Here is a 5,529-nt window from a genome sequence, read left to right as displayed (position 1 = left end):
TTCTGCCTCCGGTATTTTGTTAGAGCAACAGGAAATGCATGGATGTAATTGTAGAAAAGACTCAGCAATGACCCCACATAGGTCAGCTTAAATTTTCTTTTTCGCCGGGCGTGGTGGCACATGCCTTTAATCCCAGCACTCGGGAGGCAGAGGCAGGCAGATCGCTGTGAGTTCGAGGCCAGCCTGGTCTACAAAGTGAGTCCAGGACAGCCAAGGCTACACAGAGAAACCCTGTCTCGAAAAACCAAAAAAAAAAAAAAAAAAAAAAAAAGTCTTTCTCAATGAAAATTACAGAACATATAATCTCCACAAATAATTACTTTTTAGAGATTTCTTTTTGTTATATTTAATTTGTATAGGTGTGTGTCTCTGTTTGTGGGTACATGTATACAAGTACAGGTGCCCACAGAGGCCAGAGACCGTCTCTCCAGCTTTCTCTGTATGTAATACAGGCATGATGATGCATATCTATAATCCCAGCGCTCAGGAGGCAGAGGCAGGCGGATTTCTGTGAGTTCGAGGCCAGCTTGTTCTACAAAGTGAGTCCAGGACAGCCAAGGCTATACAGAGAAACCCTGTCTCAAAAACAAACAAACAAAGCCGGGCCTGGTGGTGCATGCCTGTAATCCCAGCACTCGGGAGGCAGAGGCAGGCGGATCGCTGTGAGTTCGAAGCCAGCCTGGTCTACAAAGTGACTCCAGGACAGCCAAGGGTAACACAGAGAGACTTTGTCCCAAAACAAAACAAAACAAAAACCCAAACAAACAAAAAACAAACAAACATACACACAAATAAATAAATAAATATAGTAAATAAAAATAAAAGGACTTGGTACCTGAAGGAACATTGCTTGGGCTCTCTAAATTGTGCCTTAAAGTGAGCAACCTTGGACGCAGGCAGAGTCAACGCCTAAACTCTGCCAAGACAGGGTAAGCAAGTCCTCAATAGTTCCTGCCTCATAAATATGTCTGCCAGATATACTGGGCCAGAAGACAATGCTCCAACATTATAGAGAGCTTTGGGTGACTGTTCAGACAACAAACCGTCTCTGTCATTTTCTCATTTTGGAAGCTGCTAACTTGTGCTTCCTGTTTACTCAGATAATTAATTTTATTCCTTCTCAAGTTTCTGATGTGGTTGAAGACCGGATTGTTTAGCTTTACAATTAAGCTTAGTTGTTTAGGGGTTAAGATGTTTTTAGGTCTAGATAGATGTTTTTAGGTTGATATAGACGAGATAAGATAGCTATTGGTTTACACTCAGAGTTACAGACTCACCAGGATAGGAAAGATGTTTTCTCCAAGGTTGCCAAGTACAAATAGGCATAACATTATGAATGTAACATTTATATAACTCTTAATTGTTTCATGGCCCTTCTTGCTGTATGTAGTTTATTGTATATATGTGTAATAATATAAATGTATATATAAAAGTAAAATATAAAATAAAAAAAATTTTTTTAAAAAGAGTGTGAAGTTGGAGGCAGCTGCTGCTCAAGCCACAGAGCCCACAGAAGCCCTGACAGGCAGCTACTGAGGCACTCTGTAAGACTCTATTTGACAGACTTCTGGGTCCCTGAATTTCTCACCTAGGGAAATGAGACTCACATCAAAGGATATTGGTGGCCACCCAGCCTGCTCCCCATCTCGTACCTGCTTCCTGCCTGAGAATCAGAGAGTTTTGAACAACCCATGTGGTAAAACATCCACATCCTCAAAAAACGATGGCCCCTAAGTCCCACTTGCAGCGTTCAACTGTTTTTCTAGTCCAACATTCCTCTAAAGCCTAGCACTGTAACATTATCACAGCAACAAGCCACTCTGTGGTACCCAACTGCTGTATTACTCACTTTTCTGTTGCTGTGATAAAACGCCATGACCAAATCAATTTGGGGAAGAAGAAAGGGTTTATTTCATCTTATACAGCTTTTAGAAACAAAGATTAACCTTAGTTTTTAGACAAACAAAGCAAAATTAGGTCAAAAGAACTGTTGTCGTTGTTGTTGTTGTTCCTAACAAGTGCACTTGGCCAAGACGACTTCTGTCTTTTATCCCTAGTGTAGGCAGTGTCTGCATCTCGTCCTATTTGTGGTAGGTCAGCTTCACAACCTGACGGGTGCTAGGAGGCTGATCAGTGGAGAGTGGGAGGGAACATTCAGGAAACGTGAATCCTTACCAGGCTAACTACCTTTGCTCAAAGAGACCAGAAGAGGGCTCCAGACCTCCTGGGGAAGGAGTGACGTGCGGTTGTGAGCCACCCAACAGCGGTGCTGGGGACTGAATTCAAGTCCTTTGGGACAGCAGTACATGCTCCTAAGCTCTGAGCCTTCTCTCTAGTTCTAGTACTGGTTTGCACACATGCAGAAGGCAAGAACAGTGGGGTCCTAAAGGTTTATACTAGGTCCCAGAGAGTTCTGTGAGGCCAAGCGGTATGTAGCAAGCAAGGTTAGACTGCCTACAGGGCTACTCTGGGGAGGATGTGCGTGGCCCTTGAAACACAAGCTGTCGTGGAGACGTCAGAATGGTTCTCAGGCCCTTTCTTTCCTCCTGCCACCCTCACGCTCTTCCTTGCTCTAAAGTTCTCCCTCCTTCCTGTCCACTGTGGGGTGAGGAACCTACTTCCGCTACACTTGCACTGCCGTGATGTGCACAGAGCTAAGCGACTATGTACCCTCCGAAGCGGACAGTCAAAATTAGCCCTTCCTCCTTCAGGCTGTTCTCTCAGGTATTTTGGTCATGACTCTGCAAAAGTAACATGGCTACCCCATAGGGACTGGGTGACCACGATATATTTACCAAGTAACTGTGTAATAGACTAAAGTCAGGGCTGAGGGACTGAGGGGCTGGAGGGGTGGGTCAGCAGTTAGGAACACTGGCTGTTTTCCTTGGCACCTGGGTTTGAGTCCAGGGACCAACGTTCCAGTTCCGGAGGGTCCAACGCCCTCTTGTGGCCTCTACAGGTACTTCACAAGTTTGAAGCATGCAGACAAAACACACTCATAAAAGAAAAATAAAGAAGTTAAAAAAAAAAAAAGTAGCCGGGCGTGGTGGCGCACGCCTTTAATCCCAGCACTCGGGAGGCAGAGGCAGGCGGATCGCTGTGAGTTCGAGGCCAGCCTGGTCTACAAAGTGAGTCCAGGACAACCCTGTCTCAAAAAACAAAACAAAACAAAACAAAACAAAACAAAACAAAACAAAAGTCAGGGCAAAGGTCAGTGAGATTGCTGAGAGGGTAGAATGGCTTGTTATACAGCAAGTATGACCACCTGAGTTCAATCTTTGGCTCCTACAGTGGGATGAGAGAACTGATTTCCATATGCATGCCATGGCACACACAGACACACACACACTAATTGTTACTATTATATGTTAAATAGATATATATAGATAATATATTTAAATATGAATATATAATAATTCTTCTATAACTAATAATGATAATAATAACAATAATACTTTTAAGTTGGGCTGCTAGTTAGCCAGTGCATACCAGTCCAGTCACAATAGCTGTGAAACACTAAAATGCTGCCCTCCACTGCCCATTGTCACTCCAGTTCCTCCTACTGCCACTGATCCCTACCTAGCAATGCCTGGATTCCCACAGCTTCCCAACTGGACAGGTCATGTCTTATACCGAAGGCCACAATGGGGACCACAATCTAGCCAGATCCACTGGCGAAATCATCCCTTCCAACTGGTCAGGAAGCAGAGGCAGGCATATCTTTGTGAGTTTGAGGCCAGCCTGGTCTACAGAGAAACTCTGGAAAAACCAAAAACCAAACCAAAACAAAACAAAAAAAAAAAAAAGAAAAGAATAAGGAAGACATTTAATGCAAAGATCTTTGATGTACATATGCATCACTTCATGTTTTATGTATCTTTGTCTTAATTAAAGTGGTATATTTATCACTCATATATTAAAAGAACAAATGATAACTAATAATCTAAAACCAGATTTTTTTTTTTTTTTTTGGTTTTTCGAGACAGGGTCTCTCTGTGTAGCCTTGGCCATCCTGGACTCACTTTGTAGACCAGGCTGGCCTCGAACTCACAGCGATACTCCTGTCTCTGCCTCCCGAGTGCTGGGATTAAAAGCGTGCGCCACCACCACCCGGCTTCTAAAATCAGATTTTTAAAAATGAGTATCATTTAGAGGCATTTTTAATCAACATAAATCATTTTTGTGTGTTTTTTTATTTGATTTTAATTTTATCCAGTTCCTGTAATTTCTGTATTTTCTCTTTATCTCTGTTTCTTGAATTAACATTTGAAAATATCAGGCTCAAACATTCCATCAGCAAGAAATCTCATAATTAACATTTCCATTAGTTAACACTCTACATAGGCCAGCCTGAAGTCCAGCTTTCCTTTTAGTTTCAAATTCCCCCAATGCTGTCTTCCAGCTGTCTTCTCTTTTAAAGGGCAACCCCTCCATCCAGGCGCAACAAGCTGTAACATGGACATACTCCAGGGCTTGTTCAACACTCATAAGGTACAGCTCCCCCAAGGGGGCACTGAGGTAGCACTTTTCAGAGTTACAGAAATCATGGCTTCCTTATCTCGAATGGGACTACAGAATTAAATGGTCCAAGAGCCCCAAACCCTCTCCTGTCACATGACAAACACCAAGTAGTTCAACGGATTTGTTCAAGAGCGCTTCCAAATTGAGAAAGCCCGTCATACAGATGCCAAGGTAGCTCAAATAGTTCAACAAGAGAGCTTCCAGGGACAAACCCAACCCCTCACTGGCAGTTGACCACGACGGTTCAGATGGAATCCAAGTTGCTCACAAACCTCCCGAATGTGCAGTACTGCTCCTGCAAACCCAAACCCAAACAATCCCAACCCTCCCCCCCTCAACAAAACAAACAAACAAACAAACAAGAAAACACAGGAAAGCAAAGCCTGGGGGTGCACGGATTAGGGAGAAACTTTCTCCAAGGATCAGACTTTCTGGATAATCTGAAGCAAATTAGAAAAGGAGATTTATTCAATGTAGATGCATTGAGTAGAGGAGCAAGGAGAGTCAGAGATGCTCCAAGTCCATATTCAGGGTTCTGCAGTGAGGTTAAAACGTAAGGAGAGGCCTAGCATTATGCATATGTGAAAACCCTTCCCCCCTATTAAAGATAGTTCAAGGGTGTAGTCCATCATGGCAGAAGTCAAGGCTAAAGGAGCCTGAGGCATCTGGTTAAGTCAAGAAGCAGGCAGATGATGGGGGCTAGAGAGATGGCTCAGAGATTAAGAGCACCCATTGGGTGCTCTTCCAGATGGACCTGGGTTCAATTCCCAGCACCCACATGGTGCTTCACAATTGTCTGTAACTCCAGGGAGTCCAACACCCTCTTGGGCCTCTGCAGATCCTGCATGCATGTGATCCGCAGATGCTGCATGCACCTGATCTGTAGATGCTACATGCACGTGGTCTGCAGACATACATACAAAACACAGACAACAGTGAAATAAAAATGTAGAAAAGCAGAGAAGGACGAATGCAAGCTGATGCTCAGCCCACTCTATTATTTTCTAC

The sequence above is a fragment of the Acomys minous genome (assembly GCF_964271855.1).
Source record: "Acomys minous genome assembly, chromosome: 17".
NCBI classification, from domain to species: domain Eukaryota; kingdom Metazoa; phylum Chordata; class Mammalia; order Rodentia; family Muridae; genus Acomys; species Acomys minous.
Note: the sequence above shows the minus strand (reverse complement) of the source record.